At 46.4% G+C, this 15,171-nt stretch overlaps 1 long non-coding RNA gene across 1 annotated transcript; it reads left to right on the top strand.

Moving 5' to 3' along the window:
* On the top strand, nt 1-5,901 carry LOC128582385 (uncharacterized). Its single transcript, XR_008379042.1, has 3 exons — nt 1-528; nt 5,356-5,523; nt 5,814-5,901. It is a non-coding gene; the product is annotated as an uncharacterized LOC128582385 (long non-coding RNA).
* The last annotated feature ends 9,270 nt before the right edge of the window (nt 5,902-15,171 follow it).

Genomic DNA, 15,171 nt, shown 5'->3' on the forward strand with positions numbered 1-15,171 from the left:
AGGAGGGAGGAGCGCGGGGCGGCGCGGCTGCGTGCTGAGGAGGGAGGAGCGCGGAGCGGGGCGGGGTGGCTGCGTGCTGAGGAGAGAGGAGCGCGGGGCGGCGCGGCTGCGTGCTGAGGAGGGAGGAGCGCGAGGCGGGGCGGCTGTGTGCTGAGAAGGAAGGAGCGCAGGGCTGGCCGCTCCGCGTCCGGGCGCGGGAGCGCAAGGGCTGGCGGCTCTGCGCCGGGGACGGAGTCCTGGTGTCACAGGGCTTGGGGTAGGGGGTTGCACAGGCGAACCCTAGAGAAGATAAAGGGGAAGCGCGAGGCTGGGGTGACACCCGTAGGTAGATGTGGTTGAGGTTGGGCTGAACGAGGGTACCAATTTACTTTTACCTGATGTGTGCACACTTTGAGTGCCGTCTATCCTCCCAGACACTGACTTGGAGCATGGGGAAGTCATAAGGATGGATGCCTGTCCACGTACCAGCACAAGACTCCAAAGTGTTCGTAGACCAGTGTTCTCCTGGTCACTGCTGCCATCACTTGGGTAATTTCCATGTTGGTTGCTTCCACTAGGTGGTTAAGATGGGCTAAATAATTTCCGTCCTTTAATTATTTTTTTCCTTTATTATCAGTGTGGCAAAATGTTAGGGCATTTTCAACAAAGAAATATTTTTGGCTGAGCTGTGCCGTGCCGTGTTTATTCATGTGTCTTTAGGAGCTCAAGTAACGTCCTTTCATTTGGTTCAGGGTTTTTACATTTTTCTTGTCTCTGTTGACCTAGTCGCCATCACTGGTTGCCTAATATTAACAGGATATTTAATTGTCACAAGCAAATGTTGAGTAGGTAAAATTATTCTTGAGTCCAAGTTCTGTTGGCCTTGCCAAGGGAGCCGCAGAACTTTTTAAGCCAAGTATTACAGGCTACAAACATCCTGGTTGGTATGCCTTAAGTGACAGATTTTTACAAAATGTCTAAAATCCAGCTGGTTTTTGGAGTCTTTTCTTTGTCTGTTTTTTGGTTGATGGTGGGTGACAGATGTTTTGTTATAGCAATACGAATGGACTAACAAAAGGTTCCTGGGGTGATGCTATCACACGCCCAGGAGCTCCCAAGAGCACCAGAAGCTGGAGCCTTGAGTGGAGTGTGGCCCTGCTAACACATGGATTTCTGGCCTCTGGGAGTATGAAAGAATAAATTTGTACTGTTTGATACCACCAAATTCGTGGCCATTTGTTGCACCAGCCCTAGGAAAGATATACATAGGAGCGGTAAAAATGAACAGCTCCAAAGATAATAATGCCAGCACATGCGGGCTGGCTCACGCCTGGACTCCCAGCACTTTGGGGGCTGAGGCAGGTGGACTGCTTGAGCTCAGGACTTCCGCATAAGCCTTTGAAAGAGCAAGACCCCATCTCTAGACCTAGCTGGGCATTGTGGCGGGCACCTATAGTCTCAGCTATTCAGGAGGCTGAGGCAAGAGTATCTCTTTAGCCCAAGTGTTTGAGGTTGCTGTGAGCTATGACACCATCGCACTCTACTGAGGGCGACACAGTGAGACTATGTCTCAAAATAATAATAATAAAGGGCGGCGCCTGTGGCTCAGTGAGCAGGGCGCTGGCCCCATATACCGAGGGTGGCGGGTTCAAACCCAGCCCCGGCCAAACTGCAACAACAACAACAAAAAATAGCCGGGCGTTGTGGCGGGCGCCTGTAGTCCTAGCTACTCAGGAGGCTGAGGCAGGAGAATTGCCTAAGCACAGGAGTTGGAGGTTGATGTGAGCTGTGTGACGCCACGGCACTCTACCGAGGGCAATAAAGTGAAACTCTGTCTCTACAAAAAAAAAAAATAATAATAATAATAATAAAGATAGGTCCAGGACAGAGGCTCACCCCAGTAATCCCAGAACTCTGGGAGGCCAAGGTGGGTGGATTGCTTGACCCCAGGAGTTCTAGACCAGCCTGAACAGGAGTGGGACCCCATCTCTGCTAAAAATAGAAAAATCAGCTAGGCATTTTGGCTGGTGCCTGTTGTCCCAGGTACATGGAAGCCTGAGGTAGGAGGATGGCTTGAGCCCAGGAGTTTGAGGTTACTGTAAAGTATGACACCATGGCACTCTACCCAGGGTGATAAGAGTCTGTCTCAAAAATAATAATAATTATAAAGACTGAAGTAGATGCAAGTGTGTTCCTTATTGGAGAAAAAGACATTCTACGTTAAAAAAAAAAAAAAGGCATTCTAAGTATAGGAATTTTATGAAGGAAATGGGAACTCTTACTCCCTTTATTTTCATTGGGATGTTAAATGACAGGGGTCTACTATAATTAATGGTGATTTTGCTTCTAAAAATTAAAAATAATTCATGTGGAAAAGCAGGTTATTTATGCTGCCGACTACTGAAAAGTAACAGAAAGTAAAGTCATTTCGGGTGCATCTGGCACACTCAGACACAGGGCCCTGTGGAAAGACCTGTGACTTGGGAAGAGACTTAAAGGACACGGGTCAGGATTTCATTTAGATCCCAGTTCTATTTTCTTAACTTTTTTTTTTTGGCCGGGGCTGGGTTTGAACCTGCCACCTCCAGCATATGGGACCGGCACCATACCCCTTGAGCCACAGGCACCACCCCCAGTTCTATTTTCTTAAAAAACACACATACCGGGGCCTTAACAGAAAGGCATAGGAAAGAAGCATAGACAGCAGTGCCCCACCGTGTGGTGACATTATGAGTAATTATTGTGCTTTTTATGCTTTTATTATTTCTGATTTGCTGTCACATTTATTTAAGACTTTTATGATTGGAAAAATTAATTTAATTATTTAACAAGATTGAAACTCAATGTAAGTTCTGTTTTTCATTTCTATTTTAACTTCAAGCACCTTCTTATTGTTCATGACCATGTGTATCTAGAGTGTACAAACACACATATAAATTGTGCTGTAGAGCAACTCCACAGCCTGAAAGGAAATGAAAAATTTATCCTTACTGAACCACATTTTCAGAAAAGAGTGGGAGATAAGAGGGGAAAAAATGTTTTGTTTTGTTTTGTTTTTGTAGAGACAGAGTCTCACTTTATCACCCCTTGGTAGAGTATCCTGGTGTCACAGCTCACAGCAACCTCTAGCTCCTGGGCTTAGGTGATTCTCTTGCCTCAGCCTCCCCAGTAGCTGGGACTACAGGCGGGGAAAAAAATGTTTTAAGAAAAGGAATTAATTAAAATAATGATTGCCTGTGAAGGGAGAAGGATTTATGATAAAAGTCTCTTTTTTCCTGCTACCCTCTAGATTTTCCTCTAGATTTCCAGTGAAATAATTTTTGTTTCTGCTTTACAGAAACATAGTTTTAGATATGTAAATTTCAAACCAGGTGTCATATCGTTACAGCTTAATATATTTAAGAAACAATCTCAATTACCATTTTGCCCTGTGTCAGCACAGACTGTTTCCAACAAGCTACGTGGACAACACACGTTTGCAAAGTGCAGGTGAGGTCGTCCCGTCCATACCGTCCTGCCACTCACCTTGTTTGTCCCCACGGTCACTAGGGAGGGTGGTGACTTCTTCCTGACTGTCGCCTGGCTCCCCTCACCTCCCAGTCCTCCGTGAGAGCTTTCCATAGGCCGGGCGTGTCCAGGAGCTTTGTGGACACTTTTCATTTCACCCCAGCCCCGGGCGCCTTCTTGCACATCCCAGCGTTGGGATCGCGGCAGAGCAAGAAGCAGGGTCAGAGTGAGTCCCTCAACTGCAGCTGCCTTCGGAGGGGAGGAGGCTTGTGGGCCACCGAGGAATGGCTGCCAGGACGCCTGAAGATTTCCCCTGAGCAGTGAGAACTGAGGAAGGGAGGCGCTGCGAGTGGGCGAGGGAAAGGCGGGGGCTTCCCGGCGGGGCCGGCAGGGGGCGGTGCAGCCCCACGCTGTGCTCCCGGCGGCCAACCCAGGTGGGGCGGGGGGGTGCTGGGCGCAAGCTCTGGGTAAGCGGGGCGCTCAGGCTGGATCTGCGCGCAGCGCTCAGCTTCCAAGGAAAGTCTTCTTTGTCCCACGCCCACAATACTAGCGAGCATTACACCAGAGGTAACTTGTGCCGTATCTCACTTTCACCACGCTGCTCCAATTTCCATGACCATGTGACAGATCAGGACACGGACACTCCGTGAGATTTAATAATTTGCCCAGGGCCCTGGCTATGAAAGATCAGGATTCGGACCCAAGCACCCAGGTGGCTGTGGACTGAATCGTGTGCCCCAAAATTGTCCCGCCGAAGCCTTGGTCCCTCATGTGACAGCTGTTGGTATTGGAGGTGGGGTCTGTGGGTGGGAATTGGGTTTGGATGAAGTCAATGAAAGTGGGGCAATCTCTTCAGCCCTCGAGCCCACCCTGGAAAAGACTGTGTGGCTTTGTGTGCTTTCTGACAAGAGCCTGACACAGACGTGACGTCGCCTGGACAGCACCCATCTGTTCTCAGGATTGGTTTGGGGACATCGTGCTTACCTCAGCTCTGCAGCCACCCAAGGCCCTGTCATGGCACCTAATTACACCGGGGGGAGCTCGGGTTCCACAGCCAGGCCAGGCCAGAGTCTGAGCTCACACATCCGAATTCCCCAAAACCAGGGACCCTCAGAGCAAACATAGCCACATCTTCTGGACAAGTAGCATTTGAAATTCTGTGTGTGCCCTTTGTACTTTTATCCCATCAGCTGATAAAAAGAGACAATTGTTGTCAACTCTGAGAAAAAGATAAGGCAGGTGTCAAATTCTAATTAGGTGAACTTCTTTCTCTTCTGTTGTACTGAACTTTGTCTTCAAAGAATCTTCTGTATGCAGAGATTTACGATCTGTGGTGGTTGATTGTCAAAGTTCTACTCATGACATAAACAATGTTCCCTTCTCCCCATTTCCAGTGTTGCCACCCACAAGGAACATTGGCGTTCTCCGCTGACAGCTGTACCTGTTGCCAGGACGTTCATCAGCAGGCCTGCCCACAGCAAACTTGCACAACTTACAGGAAAATTACTTTGATGTTCTTTTTTTATTTGTTTATCTCCAAGACAGACCAGGGAAACCCTTGTAACTTTCCTCCTAAGTAAGGCAAAGGGAAATTTTAAGCATATTTCTCCATGGCTTTGTCAACTCCTGTCCCACTTAAAAGGGCCAGAAATCCTGTATTTTTGCTAGACACATCTTAACTTCTTCTTTTTTTTTTTTTTTGTAGAGACAGAGTCTCACTTTATCGCCCTTGGTAGAGTGCCGTGGTGTCACACAGCTCACAGCAACCTCCAACTCCTAGGCTTAGGCGATTCTCTTGCCTCAGCCTCCCAAGTAGCTGGGATTATAGGCACTCGCCACAACACCCGGCTATTTTTTTTGTTGTTGCAGTTTGGCCGCGGCCAGGTTTGAACCCACCATCCTCGGCATGTGGGGCCGGCGCCCTACCCGCTGAGCCACAGGCACCGCCCATCTTAACTTCTTATAGGCCTTGGATGTGTGATGGACACAGGATCCTTCTGTCACCCTCCAGCTCCCCAAGCTCAGCAGATAATGCAGGTAACCCCTCCCCCAGCCCACCCAGTGCTGTTCCCCTTTGTCATAAAACCCCCGATAGGTAGGCAGGAATATAACTGCCCAGACACAAAGACCCTGTTTCCAGAGTCCCTTGCTCATTTTCCTGATCCCTCTTAAAATTCTCAGGATGATGGAAAAACACACTGGACTGGGGATAATATGACGATATGAAATTTTATTGAAGCCTTGCCCTTTAACCAGGACACTGCAAAGGGCAAACTGTGTCACAGCAGCAGTGCCCTGTGTTTGATCTTTAAACTGTGCTGTCACAGGATGCCTGGGGGAAGAAGCTGCTCATGGCCGTGTAGCTCCTGGAGAGTGTCATCCATCAGGACTGTTCTTTCCTTCAAGGGGAGGAGGAGGGAGGTGCCGAGCTAGATTTTGGAACAGGATACTCATCTTCTGTTACTGATGACATAGCGGCTAGGAGCATCCTCTCCAATGGTGAAAGTTGGAACTAATAAGACAGACACATTTATGCATGCCTGACATGTAAAATCACATAGCTATTATTGATACAACAAAATATTGTAAGTGCATTGGTACGGAGAGAAGAATTTTCAACCACTGCTGTATTTTCTTGGTTTCATTAATTTATAACCAACCTCTGCTTTTCCTCGTGAGCATGAGAGGTAATCAATGACATTTAAAATATTTTATTTCTTTAAAAGAAAATGAAGAATTCTATTTGTAACCTTGTTGGTTTAGCCAATCCTTTGGGGAGTTGGATAAAATATTTTTAAAGACAGCATTTGTTTCAAGGTCACAGAATCCTAAGGGAGGCAGAATGGAGACCCAGGGTGGTAGAGAAGCAAGGATCCTAGGAAGACACCTGACCCTACTCTGTCCCTCAAGGCACTTGGCATTTCCAGAAGTAGCAGGAAGACGCTGAGCACAGCCTGTGACAGACTCCCAGGTCTGGGCAATACATGTTCAAATTCAAGAGCTGCCAGAGAGAAGGGGACCTGGCAAGTGGCCAGGCTTTAGGATAGAAGGCCAAGGCCTCCCCTGGGAGTGGGCTGAGGCAGCGGGAGCTGGTCTACTTCTCATCCTCTGGTAGAGTGAGGTGCTGTGTGGACGCTGTGCCTCCCGTCCACAGCACGCCACGTTTTCAGGAGACAATGTCACCCAGAACCTCATGCTGTCTCTATAGTTCTCATAAACGGTGTTTTCTGTTGACTCAAAAATGACAAAGCCCCTGCCCAGACGAATCCAGAGGGGAAGCAGAGGCAAGATTCTACTGAAAAATAAAAAGATTGACAATAGAAGGATCCCCTGAGGACATCTTGGGTAGTTATTAGACACTGACTTTCACATAAGTATGATTAACATTGTCAGATTACAAGCTAAGATGGTAACTTTTGGCATTAAATGGACATACAGAACTGAAAATATAACAGTAAAATTAAGGATTAATAAGTTTAACATCACACTGAGTACAGCTGAAGAGAAAATTTATGAACCAGAAGATGGATCAGAGATGAGATTTAGGCTGAAGCAGAGAGGAACAAAAGCACCGAAAACACAGAAAAGGGCCAGAGACACATGAGGAAAGTAGCACAAGGACAGGGAAGAGGTAACGTTTCATGACATATTAGCTCAACATGCTCCCAAATGATGAAAGACACTAATCTACAGTCTCAAGAATCACTGTGAACCCCAAGTAAGAGAAACAGAAACAACTACACAAAATTATTTCAAAACCCATGTTATGTGGAATTAAAAGAATTTTAAAATAAGTTTTGCCTCATTCATTTGATAGGAAACATGTAACTGTCATCAGCATTTCCAAGAAATTACAATGCCTTTCACAGAGATCACAAGTTTTACTTCTTGAATTAATTAGCAATTTTCTTTTTTTTTTTTTTTTTGTAGAGACAGAGTCTCACTTTATGGCCCTCAGTAGAGTGCCGTGGCCTCACACAGCTCACAGCAACCTCCAACTCCCGGGCTTAAGCGATTCTCTTGCCTCAGCCTCCCGAGTAGCTGGGACTACAGGCGCCCGCCACAACGCCCAGCTATTTTTTGGTTGCAGTTCAGCCGGGGCCGGGTTTGAACCTGCCACCCTTGGTATATGGGGCCGGCGCCTTACCGACTGAGCCACAGGCGCCGCCCTAATTAGCAATTTTCTTAGGATGGGGAACATTTTCAGTTCATCAGTAATGATTCGGTTTTTTAGTAAAAAGAAGACATTGGAAACACCCAGGATGATGATGACAGAACTCACACACACAATTTCCCATTCCCTACTTGTTTCCCTTTATTTCCCTGAGCCCGCCCTCCAACACCAAGATCAAACACTTACACAGGATCCCAACATGTCCCCCAGTTTTTTCATATTCTGTAAGAAAGAGGCAAAAGCAGTTACATGACAAATAACTATTAGGACCTTTTGCTCAAGTTCAAATCTATTTGTAAATGTCTGAAGAATACTATCAGGCATTTTGAAGAAGACATCTCCAAAATTGCTATAAGGTCTGACTGACTATGGAAGCTTGTGCTTGTTGTGATGTGAGCAGGGCAGTCCCGTAGAGGAGGAGGCAGTCAGGGGTTATGTGAGATGAGCAATAGGAAAAAGTCCAGATATGAACTCGAGTGAGAAACCAGCAGGGGCCCAGGGACGTAGAGCTGCATCCCTGCCCTTGTGTGCAGACTGTGCAGTGCAGGCTGCAGGAGCCAGGCCAGCTGCAAGGGCTGTGTGCCTGGTGGCTCTCCCTGAGCAGAGGCCGAGCTTCCAGGGACAACCCAAGGCTCTTCAGGAACAGGCAAGGCAGCCAGCAATGGACCATGAGGCCTCATCTATAGATCAAAGTCTGTATTAAAGGCAATTGCTATGTAGAAATATAGACCTGTCTCTGAGCTGGCTTGCTTGGTTAAAAACAAACTGCAGAAAGTAATCAGCTGAGATAAAGTTCTCTGAAAGGAACTTATTATGTGTAATGTTTTATGAGAAATTTTCAAAATCATAGGTGATGTATTCTACTAGTCTACAATGTGGGCCATTAGTAGTGACTATGGGATTGTTTTTTGATGGACCCTCTGAAAAATAATGACATGATAGTAATTTAAGAAAAACAAAATGCTCTTGTGGTTTCTGGATTCTAGTTAATTAACTTCTATTTGAATCCGAGATTGGTACATTTACAAATGTAATTGTATGACTCATGTTATCTTCTTACATGCACAAGAGAAGTTGCTGAACAAGTTGTGTGTGGGGAGGGATGTTGCTCACTTAGACCTAAGAGGGAGCTGAACTCCTGTTGTTCCCTTTCCTGGCCTGAAGGGGGCAGTGTTCTGGTGAGTCTCCCCCGTGGGAGGGACTGTCCACAGCATCCCTACTCAACACCAGTCACATGATTCTACCTTGGAGAAAATACTCTTAATTGTTCTTTATGTTCCTGAAAATAGTACTTTAAAAAACGTCACATACATTCTCCCTAAATCATCTATTTATAGGAAACAGTAATAATCCATAATTTAGATTGAAAGACGAAAGAGAGAAAATGCAATTACGTCCATGTTGAGGCAATCAAAGAGTCCATAATCGGATTTTGGCACCTGTGAAAGAGAAACAGTTAATGGAGACACTTCCAGCGATAATAATAAATTAAAACTTTAGACTCTGAGTTCCTTGAAGGGTAGGTCTCTGTGTGTCCTGGCACAGAATATGATTGTCTATCTCTACAGATATTCAAGAAAATCCTGTTTACAGAATGAATGAACTTGCACGCCATCCTCAGTCACTGATCCTGTCTAATGCCAGGATGTGTGATCCTCAATAGTCCTCAGTGATAATCACTCTTGCCGGTTGTGCCATCTGAGCCCCAGTCCCGCACCACCTGCCACTCGGGTTCTGACTGTTTGCAAGTCTAGGTCCCCCAACACCACAGCTCCCTGAGAGCCATCTTGGCCATCTGAGGCTGCCCCCTGGAATAAGGACCTGGGCTGTTCAGAGAAATACTGATGCCTGGATCACACTCCAGACCCATGAAATCCAATTTTGGTGGGTGGGACCCAGACAGGCAAATTTTTGCCTTTGATCCCAAAGGGAAGCCCACCTAGAGAAGCACGGCTGTGGCTAGCACAGCGCCCACCCCACATCTTGATCGAAATCCCTTATTTTTCTAAAAAGCAGAATCTTTTCAATAGGGTGAAGAGCAGCTTTCAGAGCCAAACCAACTCTAGTTATGAAGTTTGTGGCTTTGGCTCTCATGCTTTTTGTTCTGTCCCTGAGAATTTCCTATAACTGGAGCTCACAGTGTGTGGACCCAAGCTAATCTAAAGAAAGAGACATCAGAGGTTACTCACTGGTGTGCACTGGGCTGTGATGAAAAGGAAAGCGAGCAGAAGCACCACCTTCATCTTTCCCTGCTCAACCTACAAGCAGAACAATGTATTGTTTGCAAACTTAGCACATGTGAAGCTGTTTCCTGTCCTGCAGCCTGGCACTGGCTCAGGGGAGCTGTGAAGGCTCAGGGCTGAAGGTGGGGCTATTGGAAGCAAAGGATATGTAGACCGTAGACTTGGAGACTGGGGGAGATTTCACAGCTGGGACACAGATCATGATTCACATGCCTGAAGGCTAGTATGTGGCCCTAACCAGGATTTAATTCATTCAAGTACATTGTGAAGCATTTAATGCTTACCAGGAAGCCTTCCCGTTGAGTTTAAGAGAACATGGTTCATCTTGCTCAACTTCCTCTTGAACACCAATGATTCTGAGATTTTGTATTTTGAGGCAACTTTCTAAATCTCATGGGCAACCCTGGTGGCTTCTCCTTCTGTTGTGTTTCTCCTCTTTGTATTTTTGCTCAGCTGATATTTAAGCCTGCTGATTCTTTCCTCTCCTTGAATGAGTCTACTGTTGATCACCTCAAATGCATTTTTCACTTTAGCAGATATATTTCTCAGTTTTATGATTTGTTTGATTTTTTGTTATTATTTCAATCTCTTTGTTGTCTTACTCTGATAAATTTCTGAATTGTTTTCTATGTTAACTTGGAAATCACTGAGGTTCCTTAAAACTATCATATTGGGGTGAGCCTAGTGGCTCACAATTGTGATCTTGGCACTCTGGGAAGTTGGAGGGAAGAAGCCTTGTAATCACGAGTTGAAGACCAGTCTGAACAATAGTAAGACCCATCTCTACTAAAATAGAAAACTCAGCTGGGCGATGTGGTCGGCACCTGTAGTCCCAGCTACTCAGGAGGCTAAGGAAAGTGGTTTGCTTGAGCCACTGAATTTGAGGTTGCTGTGAGCTATGCTGACACCATGGCAATCTCACTTGGGCCACACAGTGAGACTATGTCTTAAAGCAAAAGGAAGAAAGAAAACTATAATGATAAAAGAGGGAGTTACTGACCTTCAGGGAAGTGCAGATGGGACAAGGGTTTCCCTTGTGGGGCAACACTTCATGGTTGGGTAAGACCTCTGTGGTTGGGTAAGACCCCTGATCCCTGTTTGATTTTAATGGGTTTTTGTGTTTGTTCAAGGAATATGACTAATCCTTTCAGGAGCCTCCAGGCTCTTGTAACAAATAGTGACAACTGCAACATCTAGAAATTACCATAATGTATCAGCAGGTTGGCTGGGAAATGCAACTAAATTTTCAACTAAAAAGAGAATTTCAACTAAAAAGACTTAAAATAAGGGTGGCACCTGTGGCTCAAAGGGGTAGGGCGCCGGCCCCATATGCCGGAGGTGGTGGGTTCAAACCTAGCCCCGGCCAAAAAAGTGCAAAAAAAAGAAAAAAAAGACTTAAAATAAATCCACGCAATTATACGAATCATGCATTTACACAGGAGGTTTTGTCCTCAGCCCATTTGGTGTGGAGACAAGTTAGGTGGTGGCCTGAGGAGGGAGCCTCAGACTGAGCATCATTTCCCGTGTCACTGCCAGCCCAGCCTGTGTTGCTGCCACCTGCTGAAGGGCTGCTCAGCTCCCCACCGAGACATTCTCCGGGGCTGTCCTTCCCAGGGTCCAGGCCGCAGCTGACTGGGTGCCAGGGGAATAAGGAAATCCTTCCCTCCTCCCCAGAGTGCCCATCTCCTCCCAGTCTGCCTGACAGGATTAACACCGGTCCCCTTTAGAGGAGCCCCGCACTGTCCAGTTCTCCAGGATTCCCTTCTATGGTACAGAAAGATCAATGCAGGGTCCCCAGCATTTTACCAAAGTCTGTTACTTGGTTTTATATGAAGTCACCTGTGGCCACCGATACATCAGCCAAGTCAGTGCTTTGCCAAGTCCAAGCCCTTTCCCCAGAGTTGGCTTCAAAGCAATGAAAGCATTTGTGTCTCAGTGTACTTCCCAGGGTGGTTCTGGTCTCCCAGTGCCTTCTGACCCAATGCCTCTTCCCAATGGTTCATTATGATCAAATTAGAAACACAGAGCTCCCAGCAGAAACTCTTTCTGAACTGGGTCACTCCCAGAGTTTGACATTCATAAGAGATGCCAATGGGGTTGCTGGGAACAGAGACCCACATGATGAAAACAGCCATGAATCAAACTCCACCCTCGGCCAGGTGTGGAGAGACAGACCGCAGCGGAAGGGAGAGCACTGGGAGCAGAGTCAGGGGCCTGAGAGGCAGGCCTGGCTCCACAGGGGGTAGCTGTGTGGCCTTCTGGGACTCCAGCCTCTCTGACCTCAGTTTGTCCATCTATGAACTGGGCTTGCTATCTGTCCCATGGCGACCAGGGCTCTGCAAACCTGCTCCAGAGAGGCTGGGGGAGCCCAGAGAGAAAGACAGAGCCTAACACACCCCGTTCCTCAGGAAGAAGTAATGAAAAAGCACTTACAGACGGAAGCGATGTCTCAGTGGCTGAAGGACGTTGGTGCCTGCTACCTGCCTTGCTGGCTCCACCCTTTATAAAGCAAGCTTTTAGGGTAAAATATGTGCGGTTGGTCACATCTTGAGATTTCAAACACACTTGTGTCCACTTGGGAAGGTTAGATAAGCATCTTTATCAGGGTTATCTCTGCTACAACTATTTTCTAGCGAGCTGAGAACAGGACACTTTGGTATGTGAGAGTCAAACGCTGATCATCACGGGGGTTTCACTCCAACATGCATCACTCTTGTCACGCAACAGGCTGTTTTCCTGCACTATCGCTGGTTCTTGTTACCCTAAGGGCTTCAGAAGACCATCTACGTGTTATATGAAAGTGACTTGAGAATTACAAAATGTACACAAATAGCAAGCCGATTTAGTAATACTGTAATAGCTGCTTCCAAATCTGGGCTAGAGGCCTATTTACTTTAGTAAATAATGTGATACAGGGTTTCAAAGTTGAGAAATAGGAATTGAAAGATTATTTATTTCCTCCTATTATAAAAAGCCATGGAAGTTCTCAGAGGACTGTCTTGGAACAGAAAAAAGTGATGAATTTCAGATGCTTTTCAGGGAGCAGAAGACAGTCACAGAGGGAAGAAAACAAGGGAGGGACCCCTGAGAGGGGCCTCGCCCCCAGAGCCTGCCTGTCCCCGTCTTCTCTCCTTCCTTTGGCAAACGTTTCTTGTGAGGCTAGCAGATGTCTTGCACTGGGGACACAGACGTGGATGGTAGCTGCTTTGTGCATTGAGGATGGGAAAGTCTAACAGAGGAGACGGGGGATTCATGAATAATTAAAACCCAGTGGGACAGTCGAGGATACAGGTGTGCACAGCCTGTCCATGGGGTGCAGAAGAGGAACCCCTAGCTCAGAGGCTTCCTGGGGGAGAAGACGACTTCACGGGACCCTAAGTGCTGAGCATTATTTTCCTAGGAAGGACAGAGAAGGCACTGGAGGCAGAGGGGACAGTGTGAGCAAAAACACCAAGTGAGAAATGATCTGGGGCTCCGGGGGATGAGGACAGTGCAGTTCGACTGAAGAATGCCGGGCAGGAAGGGGCAGGAGAGTCTGCACGTCTAGTGGGGGTGCAGGAAGTTCACGTGGGCGGGTGAATCTGAAGCCAGAACACGGAAGCAGAAACCTCAAGACAGTGGCTTTCACTTCTATCCAGGGAAGAGGCAACTTCAATAGTAAACAAAGTGAGAAGGAAAACATCAGAATGAGGGGGCTCTCAGTTCACATATCAAAGGACCGATTTTCTTCATATAAAGATCTTAAAATGAGTTAATAAAGGGTTGATCACAGTAGAAAAGTAGACCAAGAACATGAGTGAGCAGTTCCCAGAAGAGGAAATCCTGGCGCAATCCAGGTTGGTGACGTGGAGAACACACAGTGCTGGCCTGAAATTCCATGTCTAGGAATGGGCCTTGGCCATGCGAGTGTCCAGCAGGAAAGGCAGACCTACAGAATGGTCAGTAATGTCCTCTGAGTGTCCAGCAGGTGAGGACTAGTCAAGTAGTTACAGTCACCCCTACACTGGGATGGACGGGGAGAACCATTAGAGAAAGCCGAGTAGATTCCCCTGTGAGAATATGAGAGAAATGACCAAGATACATTCTTAGGTGAAAAATGCAGGAAATGTATCCTGTAACTTCACATGTCCTTTAAAAACGATATGTACCAAGATGCTAATGTGTCAACAATTCTGGAAGGATGGGAACAGTGGTTTATGTCTGGAAGAATATACACTTTAAAAAGCCATTTAATGCATTATTTGAGTTGGATGTTACCTTTATCAGGAAATATTGAAATACACATCAGTAGTTGTTAATGAGCTGAGTGGGTTTTAAAAAGCTGTACTTCACTCAAAAGTGAGCATAATTTGCTGAGCAATGTTATGGAGATTGCTTTAGAATAAACATCTAGAACATTCTGCTACTAGTATTTCAACAATGACTGTGGATCCCGCACTATGCTGCTTCTCCCCAGTTCCAAGGGGAGTGACGCCAAATGACCCCATGTTCTGCTCTGGACCCTGGTTCTGTACCCGCTTTCCCTGGGTCTTCTCAGAAATCTGCCCCTTTACTTGAGGTAACAAGACTTAGACCTTTCCAGTCAAGGCTAAAGTGAAAACATGTTTAAGCAAATTGGTGTTTTGGCAGGGCATGCTGTCTGGCCTGTAATCTCAATACTTTGGGAGGCTGAGGTGGGAGGATCTCTTGAGGCCAGGAGTTTAAGACCCGACTGGGCAATACAGTGAGGCCCCATATCTATAAGAAATATTTTTAACACTTGGTAGTTTAACTCCTTTATGTTCTTAAACATACATTTTCTGAGTGAGATTATAGCAAATATACTATTGCTTTAGCCATTTCCCAGATAAACTATATCTAAGGAGGTGTCAGTTGATCAGTGTTTGTTGCTGTCCAAATAAAATGAAGAAAGTTAAAAATAGAGTCACTCAATAAATAAAAATCATCTTGCCTGGGCACGATGCCTCCCTCTAATACCGGTATTCACAGAGGCCAAAGCAAGCAAATCTCTTGAGCTCAGGAGTCATGACCAGTATGAACAAGAGGGAGAGCTCACCTCTCCTGAAATAAAATTTAGCTGAGCGTTGTGGCAGGCGTCTGAAGCCCTAACTACTTGGGAGGCTGAGGCAGAAGGATTGCTTGAGTCCAGGAATTTGGGGTTGCTATGAGCTAGGCTGAGGCCATGGAACTCTACCCAGAGTAACACAGTGAAACATTGTCTGAAACCAAACCAAACCATCCTGCTGTGTCTCTCTCCACTGAAGAGCA

Source organism: Nycticebus coucang, chromosome 1, assembly GCF_027406575.1.
Source record: "Nycticebus coucang isolate mNycCou1 chromosome 1, mNycCou1.pri, whole genome shotgun sequence".
Lineage (NCBI taxonomy): Eukaryota > Metazoa > Chordata > Mammalia > Primates > Lorisidae > Nycticebus > Nycticebus coucang.